Here is a 16,695-nt window from a genome sequence, read left to right as displayed (position 1 = left end):
ACTATACGCCCCTTTGACCGACAGCACGGAGGCTGACAGCTCGCGACCGCCAAGCTTGACGCGTGGCGGTGGACCGAGCGACGTCACGCAACTTCGTCCGCCTTAGGTTGGCAGGCAGGAGACGAGGACCACGTCCAGGCTACTGGTCCCGAATGGGGCGGGGCGTCTGTGGAAATGGGGCGGGCATATGTAGATGAAGGCGCAGGGGCTGATATCTGTTCATTTCTGCCGAAATATAACGCGGTGTGCTGCCCCGTGCGAGCGAGTTGAGAGGTCGAGGTGGCGGGTTGTGAGGGTGCATTCTCAGAGCAGTGTGGTGGGCGTTTTTCGGGTTGTGGGTGGTAAGTGGGCGTGTGTGTAAGGTGGACGGGCCGTGTGTCTGGAGCGGGGCGTTGGAGGAGCAACTCATACTTACCTGGCAGGGGAGACACCATGATCACGAAGGTGGTTTTCCCAGGGCGAGGCTTATCCATTGCACTCCGGATGTGCTGACCCCTGCGATTTCCCCAAATGTGGGAAACTCGACTGCATAATTTGTGGTAGTGGGGGACTGCGTTCGCGCTCTCCCCTGATTGTTTCGGTGGAAAAGTAAGATTTTAGGGTTGGTGTCGTTGGGTTTTTGGGCTACAAGTTGGAAATACAAATTCCGTATTCCTAGCTTCGTGTTATCGTTTTCACGTTTTCTTAGTTGGTAGTAAGTCTTCGCCGGTTTCGGATTGTTGTCGGCGGAGAATGCAACTAGTAAGTGATATTTTTTTGTTTCAAAGTGGTTTGTGTTTTCTAGCGCTATTTAGTCTCAAAGCCCGGAAGTGCGATTTTTCTCTTATTCCCAAATATGGTTTGCGAAACCCTTTTTTTGTCTTTAATGTTTGCGGAGTCTGTATTGTGTGACTCCTGCTTCCGGTTTACCAGAAAACGGTTTATTATTGTTAAAATGTTGACTTTTGTGTGCTAATTTTTGGATCTGCTCTTGCAAGTTTCAGGCATACGGCGGGAGGGGATTTTTTTTTTTTAAACAGCATCACCAGTTCCAGATAAAAAGGCTTGTTACGATGCTTACATTTTTTCTTTTTGCAGGGAATCCGGATACAGTAATAAAATATAAACAGCCAGCAGGGGCTTTTTTTTTTTCAGGGAATTTTTCAAATTCTCGGAAAAAATCAACCAGCGGTGTTCTAACAAATCGCTTAGCTTCCTATTTACTTCAGTCCCCAAACCTTGATCTTGATTTCTGGTGAAGACTGAAGTTTCCTAGCTGAGAAAATAACTGCACTAATTCTGGCAAGATCTTCAAGACGTTAAGGTCACTCTACTTTCTTAATTCTGAAATGTGAAGAAATGTACATAAATTTAGAATTCAGGCTTTAGTAAAATTTAATTAATATTGTAGTTGTGGGTGTTATGTTCATTCACAAGAATATTAAAAAATAATCAATTTCTGCGGGAGATGACTCAAAGCCAGATCCACAAATTCCACTCCCATTCCTGTGCTCGCTGGACTACTAGATGTGTTTCCCAAAAAGCTTGTAATAAGATTTATAAAACAAGCACAAATAAAGTTACAAGACTGAAAGCGATTCAAGTGCCCACCCAGTTAGTAAGCGGGGAAGACGAAGGGGGCCCGGGGGATTGATCAAGGATCAGGGCACATGCTTCTGTTGAGTACTAAAAAGGTTGTAACCTCTCTCTACAAACCCCATAGATCCATATTATTTACAAATTATATTTTGAAACTATTTTTCTTAAAGTTAAAATGAGGGAGTGGGTATCTGCCTTTCATATGCGGAGCCCTGGGTCCTTCCCTGGTAGTGGGTTTGTGATGCCTAGCACCATCCACGTGAATCCTGAATACGGTCATGTGTAGTCCTCAAGAAAAGTAAAATGAAAAATAACTCCACAGGGGCTTAGGGGTGCTTGTCTTGCGCGGGGAGGCCGCCAGTCAGTTCCGGGAAGGCTCCAGTCCAGGGCACTGTTGCTTCTTTCCGTTCGAACCTCCGGGACCCGCGGGCTTTAGTGCCTGAAAACTACAAACACAGTCCACGCACGTCTCAGAAGAGACACAAGTCTCCTGGCGCGCAGCTCACGCGTCCGCCGCTAGCGGACTTGCAGAGCCCGAGAGTCACGCGAAGCCACGGCCGCGGCCTTTCGTGTCACGGACAGGAGCCAGGACGCGTGCGCCGATCTGGAGACTCCGTCTCGCGAGTGAGTCTGGGCCGAGGGAACGGCCGAACTCCGCTGGGGTCACACCGGCCCTGCCCCCGCCGATCCTGCGCGAGAGCCAGCGCAGATGGGGAGCGCGCGGGCTTCTTTCGACTGGTTGCGGCGACCAGAGTCACCCGGGCTGGATTAGGAGAGGAACAGGAAGTCAGCTGGGCATTGGGAATCACCCACACCCCTGCTACCAGCTTCACGACAGCGACCGTTTCTCTAACTATCTTCCACTAAGAGACACCAGGCCTTGCTGCTCAAGTTCCCTGGTGGTCTAGTGGTTAGGATTCGGCGCTCTCACCGCCGCGGCCCGGGTTCGATTCCCGGTCAGGGAAGTGGATTTCTTTTTGCTTTTTTTGGTCACATCTCTTCAGGCAGAGAGCCTACACTTCCAAAGCAGGACAACAGTCAGGGAGCTTACAGTTTCAATGCAGGGACGGTGGACAGTCTTCCTCTTTTTCGCCCAGGGATAGAGCTAGCTCCACTTCGTCCAAGTCACTCCCAAACCAAGGCGCGCCACAGGAACAGGCTCCAGGTCTTCCTTCAGCCTGCCACTGGCCATAGAAATCAATTTTCAGCAGAAAAAGTGTGGGGCTTCACTAAACAGTGAAACAAAAAGGAAAGGTCACCAAATCTGGACTTTTCCATCGATGATAGATCTCACCTTGTGTGGCTATCTCAAACTCTTCCAGCCTGGGGCAATTGTGGGATGCTTGCTTCCTCAGTTACCAGGTTCCTGACCCGATTTCACATGATTTTATACAGCATTTATACAGCAGGTGCTTAGCCACTGGAGTCACATACCTAATGCTTCGGATTCTTCTCACCTAGAAATATTAGTGAATAAAGTCCCAAACTGAACATTTGCTGTGCAAATGTTCAAACTGAACATTTGCTGTGCAGGAGACAGGTGTGCGCGGTGTGCGTGCATGCACGCGCGCGCGCGCACACACGCACACACGCATACATCCCCCCCCCCTGCCCCCCCCCCCCCCCCCCACACACACACACACCTGTGCTCAGCTGCTGTGACTCTTCTCCTTTGGCAGCTTGCTTCAAACCACCACTGGAGACCACTGTTCCTTTCTGGGGACCCCTTCTGCTCCTTCGGGTGCCTCATTCCCTCCTGCCTAAGGAAAGCTTCAGATGGATTCCAGTTCCATTCCGCCTACCGTCCCCCTTACACCCCCCCTCCCACACACTGTGATGCCTGCCTGGTGGCCTAGGTCCAAAATTGCATCTGGTCCCATAATGCCACTCATATCAAGGGACAAAGATGCAATCTGCAAAGTGGTCAGAGGAAGAGGACAGCATACACAGAGAGCAAAAGTAGTCTCATTTCTCATCAGAGTTTTTGGGTGCAGTGAAGAGAGGGACGCCACTATGGACTTGTGCCTCCTCCACTGTAAGTACTGCACTTGGAGTACTTAATGACATCAGCAGACATGCAAATGCTGGAAGATGCCATCAGCCATAGACTCAGGCCAGGACAACTGGCAGAGGCGTCCTGGAGAATCTGATGCCCATGAGGTGGATATCTGGATGTAGAACAACACAAATGATATCTGACCATGAAAGAGACAATCTTCTCGGTAGTTAAATATCTTTTCAAACACTGGACAGTCTTCAGCAAAAGCAGGAGTGATGGATCAGGGATTGCGAACACACACCAGCTGTGAGAGGACAAAACAGTAATGGGAACAAGAACCAGAGCCACAGCCTCCAATGCAATGAAGATTCTGAAATCATGAAAACGAGTAAACGGAAAAATAGGAAGGAAAGTGCACATCAGCCTAGTGGAAAGGGTGGTCGAAACAATAAAAATCATCTGTGAAACCCCCTCTCTGCCTCTCCACTGTCAAAGCTGGTGGTGTGTGTGGTGGAGGCCAGTGGTGACCTGGGTTTGATGTGTGCCATCACAATGGGTCCCCCAGCCCTCCAGTTGTGATCCCTGAGGTTAGAGCCAGGAGTAAGACCTGAACACCTACTGGTGTGGGGACAACTCCCCCAAATAACCTAGGCAGTACATCTCTACATGGGATTGAACCACCAACTCTACAATTGACCAGCTGAAAGCGCGAGCCAATCACACTACAGGGATTAGTGGGGTCTAACAGGGCTTTTCTTAGCTGCCAGTGAACTTCCCTGGGCTTCTGGGAACCCAAGCACAGACCGAGCTGGCTGCAGGTTCCGAACCAGGGTGTGGTGGGGTGCCCGCCGCCCCGCCTGCCTTGCTTCTCAGCCGCCCCGGCCCGACCGGGACTGGACAGAGCAGAGACCAGAGGGCTGCCCCGTGGGCTCCCTCCGGGGGATGGCGCTTCCCTTCTACCCCATAGCCTGCCGTGCCCGCTGCGCCCTGCCCTGGAAACCTCCCGGAAGCGGGCAGGAGGGGAACCCCGAGATGAAAGGAAAGAGGGAGAGTGGACGCAGGGAGTCTGGGCAGGAGCACCCAGAAGGCCTAAGCCCAGGCAGGTGGCCAGGGACGGAGCTTTGAAAGGATCAGGCCAGTTACCGCCTGGTGAGTCTGGGGAGGTGATATGGGGCCTGGCGCAGGAACCCGACAATGGTTATAGCTCTGTGAGGTGGCCTTAGTCACCTGGTCGCAGTCAGGTTCCCGGCACTTGGGGCCACCTGGATCTCCATCAGGGGTCTCCCTCCTGATACTTTGACACGCGGGGACAGGCCCCCTACTGGGGGCCTTTTCCTGCTGTGTCATTTCCAGCCTAGATGACAACAGGACTATGGGAAAGAACCATCCCCTGCAGCCTGATGCAGAAATTGAGCCCCACAGGGCATGCACCCACCCCATCACGAATGCAAAGTAGTCACAATTGGGGGCCATTGGGTGCACTTGGGAGAACAAGCCTTTTTACAAAGGGCTATACAAGAAACTAGGGGCAGTTTCTCAAGGGCAAGATGATCAATGGCTTTTCCCCCAATTCTGATTTAAGAGGAAAAGGCACACATCTTCAGGGCATGAAAGTTTTCAAGTGTCATCAGAACATAGATCACCTTGGAGAAAGCCTTGCATCCCCTCCTCCCTCCCCACTCAGCATTGAGCACCTCCTCTGCAGGCAATCAGTGCCTGCCCTCCTTTACCTAGTTGTTATCACTGTGACAGCCAGCATTCTCCTGATTCCCCTGCAGATGACTCTAATTCCTCCTAAAAGCCATGTTACAAATTCAGATTCATAACTTGAATGTGTGTGTGTGTGTGTGTGTGTGTGTGTGTGTGTAGTGGGGGGGAGTGGGCTTCTGAGCTCTATCTCACTTGCTACTTTTGTCACTCCTTCATGTCATTTGGGCTGGGAGAATGGGTTCAATGCCTGAAAGCAACACCCACTGCTGGATAACTGAATTATGTCTAGGTGTGAGCTGTGAGAAGACTCCACCATGAATACATGTGTCTTCCTTTCCCTTGAGCAGGTACCAAGTACTGAAATTACTGGGTCACGGGCTTAGTGTAATTTTAACTTTATTAGAAACTGCCAAGCAGTTTTCCACAGTAGGTTTTTATGAGAAGTATGGTCGCTGCACGTTCCTGAGCTTTCTTGGTTCTGGGCCTTGTTAGTGTGTTCTCTGTAGCAGATGGATAATACTACTACATCTGGTGGCTTATATCTTTGGCCATGTTGAGCACATTTTCTTTGGCCTTTTTAGCGTCTAGAAATTCTTCATTGTGAGGAGATTTTAAGTAGGCCTTTTGCCTATTTTTCAGTTGGCGTGACTTTTATTGATTTCTAAAATTTATCCATTCTTGGGGGTATGGTGCCACCAACAGATCAACCGGTACCTATGGGACAAGTGCATCAGAGGTCCACAAAATTGCCCCTGTGCCTTTGGCCGGACCCCAACAACTTGGGACCAAGTTTACCAAGAAATTTAATTGCCAAAGTCAGGTATGGGGGAGCCATACCCACAAACCACCTCCGGCTTAGCCATATAAGCTCATTTATTGGCCTTATTTCAGACACTCGTAGATAAATCTCGAAATAGATCAATAGCCACAGTTAATCTAGGACCCACTTATGGCTGAACAGACTGGGGTACATTGGAGGGGGGCAGGTTGGCCTGGTGGCCCTCCCAAACAAAGCCCCCAGAAGCCACTTGCTTCCACAATCCAAAATCACCACCATACCCCTGACCTGACTCCACTGTCTCAGGACGGCTCCACCAAGATATAATCTGCTGAAAATTTTGGTATATGGGTTTTGTGACTGAAATCTCGAGGCTTTCTTGGGGTTGGGATGGGCTACCTCCTCCAACCTCCCTGTACTTTCAGAAGCCTCGACAGTCACATCCATACCTCAAAGCTTCTACCCAATTGAAAAGCTACTCCATCCTAACAATCCTGATAAAAACACCGAATGCCCTGAACAAACATCATGACTTCTTAGCATCAGTATTGTAAACCATAATGCATAAAAGGAAAAGGAGAGCAAGAAGGAAAGTGCCTCCCGTAGAGGGAGGCTGGGGGTAGGGGGTAGGTGGTTGGGGGCTGGTGGTGGGGAAATGGGGAACATCGGTGGTGAGAAAAGTACACTGGTGGAGGGATGGCTGCTGGATCATTGTATGACTGAAACCCGATTATGAACAACTTTGTAGTGGTCTATTTCATGGATATCCAATTAAATATTTTTTTAAATGGAGTTCATGCCCAATTCAATCAGCTTAATCAATGGCTGAATAAATAGTAGTTCTCCTACATTAAAAAAATGAAATTTATCCATTCTCTATTTCAGATTTGATTCATTTGCATTATGCAATATCCCTAGGCGAAGGAAGCACAGATGACAAACCCTTCCCAGTCACTGAGAGCCATGGACTTTGGTAGTCAGTTGAGATCTCAAGATCTTGTATGTTTTCTTCTCTTGGCCCTCAGATTTCTTCCATCACAACAACAGGAGAGGATTTACAGCTTTTCTTTGTCTTCAAGTGCTCTGGAGGGAGGAAGATCAAAAAGTGAACCCAAAAGTCCCTGATGTCTGTCTGGGCATGTCTGGAGTTGTGGGAAATAAGTCCGAGCTGGAGAACGGGCAACCCGAGAACTCCAGGCACCTAAGTGTAGGAAGGGCCAGTGGAAGCAGGGCTGGGCCTAGGCAGCTGCAGTGTGGCAGGCTGGGATCCGTGGCGGGGGCCAGTGTTTTTGCAAAGGATCCGTCCATGCTGGCTGTCTGGGTCCTCATAGGTCAGAGTTCCTGACGGGGTTGCATTGTGGATCACGGGGTCCCTCTCTGGATGCCTCCCAGGTCGCTTCAGCGAGACTTGTGTTGGGTGCTGCGGCCAGGGGAGGGCGTTTGTCTCCTAAAACAATGTAGGCAGGGCTGAGCTATGGTGTGAACCGCGTCTGTACATGGAAGGGCGGTATTCAGCTGCCATGCGCTCCCTGGTGGTCTAGTGGTTAGGATTTGGCGCTTTCACCGCCACGGCCCGGGTTCGATTCCCGGTCAGGGAAAGAGTTTTTTGGTATTTCTCTTCGGGATGCAACTATTCGTGTTCTGCTTGGCACCATGGTATAGGCACCAGAAAGGAGGGGAATTTGCAGGGTTTAGGGCTGGGGCAAGTTATGGCACTTTGGGGTTTTCTCTGTCTCATTGTCCTAGGGAGTCAGGTCACTAGTGCTTCCTAGCCGGATTCAGATTGTAGGAAGTCTGTTCCTCATGTTAAATCTCATTTCCATCCTACTGAAATGAGAGCTCCAGAGGAAGTATTGGAACAGTGGAATTTCGAATGCCACTAGGCACCGTTTGTTTTTATTTTGTTTTTGAGTCAGAACAGATTGGTGCTCTGGATCATGCAGGGCCAGGATGAAACTGGGGCCTCCAGTAGACAAAGCATGGAAGGAGCCCTTTGACCAGTCAACTGACCTGAACATGCCTATTCTTATGAGCAGCAGTGAAGCACTTCATTTTAAGTCACAGACTAATGTGAAGTTACCATATTTACTCTGAAAATGTTTAAAGAAGGGGTCAGAGAGACAGCTCAACAGACAGAATGAAAGCTTTATATGCTGGAGGCCTGGGTTCACAGTCTAAAAATGGCTGTGAGCAGTGAGCTTGGAACAATGCAGCCCCAAACATTGCCAGATGTTGCCCCAAACAAACAAAAAACTGTTTCCAGGGACTTTGAGACTAACTGGAAGTTTCATTACTTACAGAATGCTTTCCATCAACATCTACCACACCTTGGTAACACAACCTCCACTTTCAAATAAACCCTTTCATTATAATTTTCTTTTCAATTCAATTTAATTTTTTTGGGTTATATCCAGTGATACTCAGGGATTACTCCTGGCAGTGCTCAGGGGACCATATGGGGAATGGAATCAAACCCGGGCCGGCCGTATACAAGGCAAGCACCCTACCCTCTGGACTATCTCTCCTTTTTCATACATTACAGCTTTTGTTTCTTGGGGTAGTACACCTGTCGGTGTGTAGGCTTTACTCCTGTTTCTGTGCTCAGGGGACACTCCTGGTAGGGCTCAAGAGGACACATATCATGGAGGGATTGAACCGGGTAAGCAACATGCAAAATTAACACCTCACCCATTACTATTTCTCCAGACCCGTGTTTGGTTTTGCGGGGTTACTCCTGGTGGTGCTTGGGGGACCTGGCTTGTGCTGGAATAGCACTTGGGACTCTATTCTCTCAGTGGCTTTTCATAGTTTTTTGTTTGTTTTGTTTTTGTTTTCCTGCCATACCGAGCACTGCTCAGGGGTTTCTCCTGGTTCTGCTCTCAGGAATTAATCCTAGCAGTGTTTGGAGGTGCCAGGGATGGAACCAGAGTTGGCCATGTGCAAAGCAAATGCCCTCCCTACTATGCTATTACTACAGCCCCGTTAGTGGTTTTTCACATTAATCAAATTTCAGAGGTTGTGCAGATAAGAGTCAGTAAGCCACTGAGAGCGATCACTACAGCAAACACAAGGAGCCAAGGAAGCTCAGGGATTAGGGACACAGAATTTTCATGCACAGAATCCAAGTCCAACTCCAGATTATCATGCTCCTTGAGGACCACTGGCAGATATCTCTCCGCCATGTATGGGAGGACCTACTGGTCTCCATGACCAATGGGTTTGAGTAGCAATGCATTGCCTGACCTTAACATCGAACATTCAGGCCTGATAGGAAGAGGACTGCCAGGAGTGGTCTCTGAGTTCCTGTTGGTGCCCAACCAGAACTGTTAGGATGAGCCTGTGGAGTCTGACCCACAAGCGGGCAGGAACACAGGCCCCAGGAAAATGGGTGAGCCATGACTCGTGTGTCCGGACTGGTTTGGAAAGTGTTAACTCTCTCCCTTTGGCTGCCTTTTAGCTTTTAGCGTTACATAGAACAATCTTCCCTTTCTCACAAATCCCTAACCCAGCTCAGCTTTGGAATGCAGACATTCTCTCACATCCCCTTATCACTCCAGGTGCAAGGGGCTGTAGCTCATGGTGCCAGACTGCTTGGCCTTGCATTCCTCTCTGGAGGCTGCGACCACTGAGCTTGTAGACATGACAGAACAATGTAGCCTTGATATCTCGATGTCCCTCCTGTAATTCCTTTTCCCCGTTAATGCTTTCTTTGTACTGAGTGCATTAGATGCGTATACTTAGGATAGTGAATAAAAGAGTCTGTGGAATGCTTCTTTGCCGCTTCTCTGCCAGAGTGAGCAAGGAGCTGCTCCAGCAAATCTCATTTCTCTTGTGTCTCTTATCTCAGTGCCCCCCGACCGAAAGAATTCACACAACAAGTTCCCTTAGCACAGTTTGAGAATGCATTGCTCCTCAACTAAATGAGCTCATGGAAGTCCACTTGCAGGGTTGTGAAGTCATCAGTCCAGACATCTGGCGTGGGATTACAAAGTCTGTCTATGGAGAGAGATGATCCAGGTGACAGCTACCTGACAGAGGTCACGAAGCATCCATGCTTCTAAAACATGTGTGGCCCATGCCCGGATAGACTCAGGTACAATGGGGAGTGAAAGATTTAATTTTTTTATTAAATTCTGACAGTGTTATGATTGGTATTCACAAGCTGAGAGACACACCAACTGGGGACCATAATTCATCACGATCACGACCATCCTGTTATTTGTCGATTGCCTCGAGCAGGTCCTAGTAATGTCTCCTTCGTCCTAGCCCTGAGATTTTTAAAAAAGTGCCATATTCAAGGCTCTTTCAAAGTTAGGAGAATGAGACCCATCATTGTTACTGGTATTTGGCATATTGGGTACGCCACGGGGAGTTTGCCAGACTCTGCCATGTGGGCAGGTTACATTTGGTAGCCTGCCAGTTTGTCCAAAGTAGGAATGAGATAATAAGATGTTGCGCAGCCGCAAATGCAGCCGTGCGCTTCTGGGAGCTGGGTTTTATAGTCTCTGAGTCTTGGCCATTGATGGGATTACACGGCACCAGGGGACCAGTTGGAGGGTGTGACCCCTGCCTACTGGAATTTGGAGGATCTGGGTGGAGGATGCTCAGCCCCGGCTTGGAGATCTCAGTCCCAGGACCCGCATGCCTCTGTTCCTCTGCCAGTACTTTCATGTGTGCGGAGAGTGGTCTCAGCATGGTGGTGGCTGGTTCTGGAGGTCTTTGGCTGCCGGAGCCCTGTTTGGGGCGGGGAGGGAATCTCAACCTGCTCCCCTCCAAGGGGCCCCAGCGAGGACAGTCAGGCGTTGGGGCAGGAGACTCTGAACCATAATTCATGCCATGGCAAAATGTAAAAGACAATGATATAGAGTTGCAGTGCAATAATAGCTCACACACGGCTATTTACAAGTTTATGTCAAATCAGTCATTTATATTTGGAAATAATTGTCTGAACATTTCTGTATTTATTTGTAGAATACCATGAAGATTGGGGCTGGAGTGATAGTACAGTGGATGAGGTACCAGACTTGCATGCAGCAGGCCTGGGTTCAATCTCTGGCATCCCATATGGTCCCCTGAGTACTACCCGGAGTAATTTTTTTTTTTATGTAGGAGTACTGCTATTTATTCAGCCACTGATTACCTGATTGAATTGTGCATGAACTCCACCTTACTTTTTTTTTTCATTTTTTATAATTTTATTTATTGAATCACCGTGAGAGCAGTTACAAAGCTTTCGGGTCTAAGTCTCGGTCAAACAATAAAACACCAGTACCTTCACCAGTGCCCCTTCTCCACCACCTAAAACCCTAGTATACCCCCATCCCACACCCTCCCCCTACCTGTGGAGCAGATGATTTCCACATTACTCTCTCTCTACTTTGATCACATTCACAATATTTCGACACCAGACCCACCATTATTATTTGAGATTTTACCCTAACACTCAGATCTGCTGAAAAGGCAACAGAAGACAATTTGTGTTCTATTGCTGGTTATGAATAACATATGATTTCGTGTGGCTGCAGTGGGGCCATGTGCTTTTGAAATTCTGAAATTTTAATACTTAAATCTGGGCTGGAGCGATAGCACAGCGGGTAGGGCGTTCGCCTTACAAGCGGCTAACATGACCGACCCGAGTTTGATTCCTCCGCCCCTCTCGGAGAGCCCGGCAAGCTACCGAGAGTATTCGATATGCCAGACACAGTAACAACAAAGTCTCCAATGGAGACGTTACTGGGCCCGCTCGAGCAAATCGAGCAAATCTGGCAGAATTTCTGCCAAAAGCCACTGGGTTTCGAGATTTGCTCCTGAGTCTCTGGGATCATGGCCGTTAAGCAGCTTGATCAGGAGCCAGAGAGGCAGTTCATGGGCAATGACTTGGGGTCTCGTTGGGACGGGGAGACCAGGACCGTCTCCACCCCCGTCCTTTGAGGCCCAACAAGTTTCGTCACTGCGGGCTCAGACCTGACTGTCCAATGTCCTTTGGAGGATGGCGGTCACTGAGCTGCCAATGGGGAGCAAGCAGAGGGGCGACACCCTTTCCCCCCTGGGGTGGCCCGGCGACAGTAACCTACTGTGGGGTCCGGATGCATTTGTTTCTGAGTCTCTGGGACCATGGCCATTAAGCAGTTCGATCAGGAACCAGAGAGGCCATGCCTCCAATTATATAGCTGAGCTGGAGGTGGTTTGTGGGTGTGTTTCCCACATACCTAAATTTTGGCTGTTTACTTTCTTGGTAAACTTTGCCCCAAGTTTTTGGGGTCTGGCCAAAGGCACAGCAGCAATTTTGGGGTATCTGGAAGTCTGAAGGCGCCATCAGGCTGCTAATGCTCTCGCCTCACAGGTACAGATTGTCCTGCTGGCGGCACCATACCCCCTGCCCAGAGTAATTCTTGAGTGCAGAGCCAGGAGTAACCTGAGCATTGCCAGTTGTGGTCCAAAAACAAAACAAGAGAATCATAAAGCTCATAAAGGAACACATGCACCAGAAGCACTTGGTACCAGGTTAACTAGCATACCTGGGAACAGGTAGAGAGAGGGAAAATATGGAAACTGTCAACAAGAACAGTGATGTGGAACTTTTGCTGCAGAAGCATTTTACTGTCATGCATCACACCGAATTCCTTGTTCCTATGAATAAGTCCCCTTTACCTTTCATTTCCCTTTTATCTTTGCTTAAGTATGTTTTTTGTTTTTTTTTCTGCTCGTAGCTTAGCGTCTGTCTTCTTCCTCCTGGTAGTGCACTGTCTTTAAGTGGTGGTGTGAAAGCATCAAACACAGGATGTGATAAGAGCCAATTTTTTTTTTACAGTTGTAGATTTACAATTTTTTGTGCTTGGGTTTAGATTATACAATGATCAAATACCCATCCCTCCACCAGTGCCCATTTTCCACCACCATGGATAATATCCCTCCCACCCCCATCCCTCCCATCCCACCCTGCCTCTGTGGCAGGGCGATCCCTTGTGTTCTCTCTCTCCTTTTGGGTGTTGTGGTCTGCAAAAGAGGCTTTGAGTGGCAAACATGTTCAGTCCATAGTCTACTTTCAACATGCATCTTCCCTCCTGGGAGGATCCTCCAAACATCCTTTATTTGGTGCTCCCTTCTCTATCTGAGCTGCCCTTTCCCCTAGAATGCCTGGCTGGCCTCTAAGCTATGGAGTAATCCTCCTGGTGCTGATTTCAGCTATTCTTGGGTATTAATCTCATATTTTGTTACTTTATATTCCCCAGATGAATGCAATCTTTCTATGTCTATCCCTCTCTTTCTGACTCATTTCGCTTAGTATGATACTTTCCATGTTGTACCACTTGTACATAAATTTCATGACTTCATCTTTTCTAACAGCTACATAGTACTCCATTGTGTAGATGTACCAAAGTTTCTTTAACCAGTCATCTGTTCTTGGGCATTCAGGTTTCTTCCAGTTTCTGGCTACTGTAAAGAGTGCCGCAATGAACAAACAAGTGCAGATGTCACTTCGACTATACATTTTTGCCTCTCTGGGATATATTCCCAGGAGTGGTATTGCTGGGTCAAATGGGAGCTCAATTTCTAATTTTTTTGAGCATCATCCATACTGTTTTCCAGAAGGGCTGAACCAGTCGACATTCCCACCAGCAGTGAAGGAGTGTCCCTTTCTCGCCATATCCGTGCCAGCATCGGTTGCTTTTGTTCTTTTGGATGTGGGCCAGTCTCTGAGGTGTGAGATGGTATCTCATTGTGGTTTTGATCTGCATCTCCCTGATGATTAATGATGTAGAGCATTTTCTCATGTGCTTTTTTGCCATTTGGATTTCTTCTTTGAGAAAGTTTCTGCTCATTTCATTGCCCCATTTTTTGATGGGGTTGGATGTTTTCTTCTTGTGGAGTTCAACCAGTATTTTGTATATCCTTGATATCAACCCCTTGTCAGATGTGTATTCGGCGAATATCCTTTCCCATTCTGTAGACTGTCTTTGTATTTTGGTCACTGTTTCTTTTGAGGTGCAGAAACTTCTTAGTTTAAGATAGTCCCATTTATCTATCTCTGTTTTCACTTGCTCGGCCAGTGGCGTGGCATCTTTGAAGATACCATTAGCTTCAATGTCATGGAGGGTTTTGCCAACTTTGTCTTCAATGTACCTCATAGTTTCTGGTCTGATGTTGAGGTCTTTAATCCATTTTGATCTTACTTTTGTACATGGTGTTAGGCAGAGTTCTGAGCCCACTTTTTTGCATGTAGCCGTCCAGTTCTGCCAGCACACTTTGTTAAAGAGGCTTTCCTTACTCCATTTCACATTACTTGCACCTTTATCAAAGATTAGATGATCATATGATTGAGGGGAGATGTCAGTGTATTCAACCCTATTCCACTGGTCTGCAGTTCTGCCTTTGTTCCAGTACCATGCTGTTTTGATTATTACTGCTTTGTAGTACAGTTTGAAGTTAGGGAGGTTGATTCCTCCCATTTTCTTTTTCCCAAGAATTGCTTTAGCTATTCGTGGGGGCTTATTGTTCCATATAAATTTCAGGAGTGTTTGCTCCATTTCTTTGAAGAATGTCATGGGTATCCTTATAGGGATAGCATTGAATTTATACAATGCTTTTGGTAGTATTGCCATTTTGACAATGTTAAGTCTCCTGACCCATGAGCAGGGGATATTTTTCCATTTCCTCATGTCTTCTTTTATTTCCTGAAGTAGCGTTTTGTAGTTTTCTTTGTACAGGTCCTTTACTTCCTTAGTTAAACTGATTCCTAGGTATTTGATTTTCTGGGGCACAGTTGTGAAGGGATTGTTTTTTTCATGTCACTTTCTTCTCTCTCACTCTTTGCGTATAGGAAAGCCATGGACTTTTGGGTATTGATTTTATAGCCTGCAACTTTACTATACGAGTCTGTTGTTTCTAGGAGTTTTTTGGTGGAGGTTATTGGGTTCTCTAAGTATAGTATCATATCATCTGCGAATAGTGAGAGCTTGATTTCTTCCTTTCCTACCTGAATGCCCTTAATATCTTTTTCTTGTTTAATCGCTATTGCAAGTACTTCCAGTACTATATTGAACAGCAGTGGAGATAGTGGGCATCCTTGTCTCATCCCTGATCTTAGAGGGAAGGCTCTCAGTTTTTCCCCATTGAGGATGATGCTTGCTGTAGACTTGTGGTAGATGGCTTTAATTATGTTGAGGAAGGTCCCCTCTATACCCATTTTGGCTAGGGTTTTCATCATAAAGGGGTGCTGGATCTTGTCAAATGCTTTCTCTGCATCTATTGATATAATAATATGCTTTTTATCTTTTCTTTTGTTGATATGATGGATTATGTTGATTGATTTCCAAATGTTAAACCATCCTTGCATCCCTGGGATGAATCCTACTTGGTCATGGTGTATGATCTTTTTGATGAGTAGTTGGATTCTATTTGCTAATAGTTTGTTGAGGATCTTTGCATCTGTGTTCATCAGGGATATCGGTCTGTAATTCTCTTTCTTTGTGGTATCTCTGTCTGCTTTTGGTATCAGTGTGATATTTGTTTCGTAGAAACTGTTCGGAAGTGTTTTTGATATTTCAATTTCGTGGAAAAGCTTAAAGAGGATTGGGAATAAGTCCTCTTTAAAGATTTGGAAGAATTCATTAGTGAATCCATCCGGGCCAGGACTTTTGTGCTTGGGGAGACTTTTTATTACCATTTCAATTTCCTTGATGGTGATAGGTCTGTTCAGGTACTCCAGGTCTTCTTGGTTCAGCCCTGAGAGTCTGTAGGAGTCTAGGAATTTATCCATTTCCTCGAGGTTTTGATGTTCTGTGGAATAAAGCTTCTCAAAGTATTCCCTGAGGATCCTTTGAATTTCTGTAGTTTCTGTTGTAATGACCCCCTTTTCGTTTCTGATTCGGTTTATTAGGGTTTTCTCTCTCCCTTTCTTTGTGAGTTTTGCTAGAGGCTTATCAATCTTGTTAATTTTCTCGAAGAACCAGCTCTTGGTTTCATTGATCTTTCGGATTGTTTTTTGGGTTTCCGTCTCGTTAATCTCTGCTCTGAGTTTTATTATTTCCTTTCTCCTGTTCGGGTTGTGCCCCTTTTTTTGGTCCTTCTCCAAGCTCTTAAGCTGTGAGGTTAGGTTACTTATGTGTGCTCGCTCCTCCTTCCTGAGGAATGCTTGTAGAGCTATAACCTTTCCTCTTAACACAGCTTTTGCTGTGTCCCATAAGTTTTGGTAGCTCGTGTTCTCATTTTCATTCATTTCTAGGAATCTTTTGATTTCCTCTTTGATTTCCTGTCTAATCCACTCGTTGTTCAATAGCGCACTGTTTAATTTCCAGGTGTTTGATTTAGTTTTCTGTTTTTGTGTGTGATTTACTTCTAATTTTAGCGCATTATGGTCTGAGAAGATTTTTGATACAATCTCTATCTTCTTAATTTTATGGAGGCATGTTTTGTGGCTCAGCATGTGGTCTATCTTGGAGAATGTTCCATGTACGCTTGAGAAGAATGTGTATTCAGCTTTTTGTGGATGAAGTGTCCTGTATATATCTACTAAGTCCCTTTCTTCCATTGTTTCCCTCAGATGAAGTATGTCCTTGCTAAGCTTGAGTCTGGTTGATCTATCAAGAGGTGACAAAGCGGTGTTGAAGTCTCCCACTAGTACTGTGTT

General features: G+C 46.9%; 3 non-coding genes across 3 annotated transcripts; all 3 read left to right on the top strand.

The window, feature by feature from the left end:
• Positions 1–407: 407 nt before the first annotated feature.
• On the top strand, positions 408–571 carry LOC130032257 (U1 spliceosomal RNA). The gene has a single exon (XR_008793801.1). It is a non-coding gene; the product is annotated as a U1 spliceosomal RNA (small nuclear RNA).
• Positions 572–2,471: 1,900 nt separating this feature from the next.
• TRNAE-CUC (transfer RNA glutamic acid (anticodon CUC)) lies at positions 2,472–2,543 on the top strand. The gene has a single exon. It is a non-coding gene; the product is annotated as a tRNA-Glu (tRNA).
• Positions 2,544–7,591: 5,048 nt separating this feature from the next.
• TRNAE-UUC (transfer RNA glutamic acid (anticodon UUC)) lies at positions 7,592–7,663 on the top strand. Its single transcript has one exon. It is a non-coding gene; the product is annotated as a tRNA-Glu (tRNA).
• The last annotated feature ends 9,032 nt before the right edge of the window (positions 7,664–16,695 follow it).

Source organism: Sorex fumeus, unplaced genomic scaffold (assembly GCF_029834395.1).
Source record: "Sorex fumeus unplaced genomic scaffold, SorFum_2.1 ptg000047l, whole genome shotgun sequence".
In the NCBI taxonomy this organism is placed as follows: domain Eukaryota; kingdom Metazoa; phylum Chordata; class Mammalia; order Eulipotyphla; family Soricidae; genus Sorex; species Sorex fumeus.
Note: the sequence above shows the minus strand (reverse complement) of the source record. Positions and strands in the feature narration are given on the sequence as shown.